Genomic DNA, 437 nt, shown 5'->3' with positions numbered 1-437 from the left:
GATGATGAGCGGTGGGGTTAAACTGAAAAGTTCACTTTCATCTCGTGCACCATGAGAAATTGATGATCAAGCTGGATATATTGGTTTCTGAACTGGGTCGTTGAACAGGTGTTTGCTCTCTTGTCAATTGTCCAATAAGTTGAGTGGAATGTGAAAACCTCCGTATAACCATTTTAACTTAAAATGACCCCACGTACAGGAGGACCAAGTGATTCTTATGAAGCATTACTGTCATCAAATTGAAACAGAAGCAATTTACAAACACATTTGGTAAACCTCTTAAAGCACTTCATTGTGCCTTCAGGACGATAGATCACCACCAAAACGATGACCGGACTACATTTGTTTTAAAAATACTCTGTCTTCACATAACTAATTTGTCCCTGGTCTAGGAGACAAATGTGCCGCGGAAGGTCTCAGATTAAAAAACTGAACCT

The sequence above is a fragment of the Tigriopus californicus genome, chromosome 7 (genome assembly GCF_007210705.1).
Source record: "Tigriopus californicus strain San Diego chromosome 7, Tcal_SD_v2.1, whole genome shotgun sequence".
Lineage (NCBI taxonomy): Eukaryota > Metazoa > Arthropoda > Copepoda > Harpacticoida > Harpacticidae > Tigriopus > Tigriopus californicus.
Note: the sequence above shows the minus strand (reverse complement) of the source record.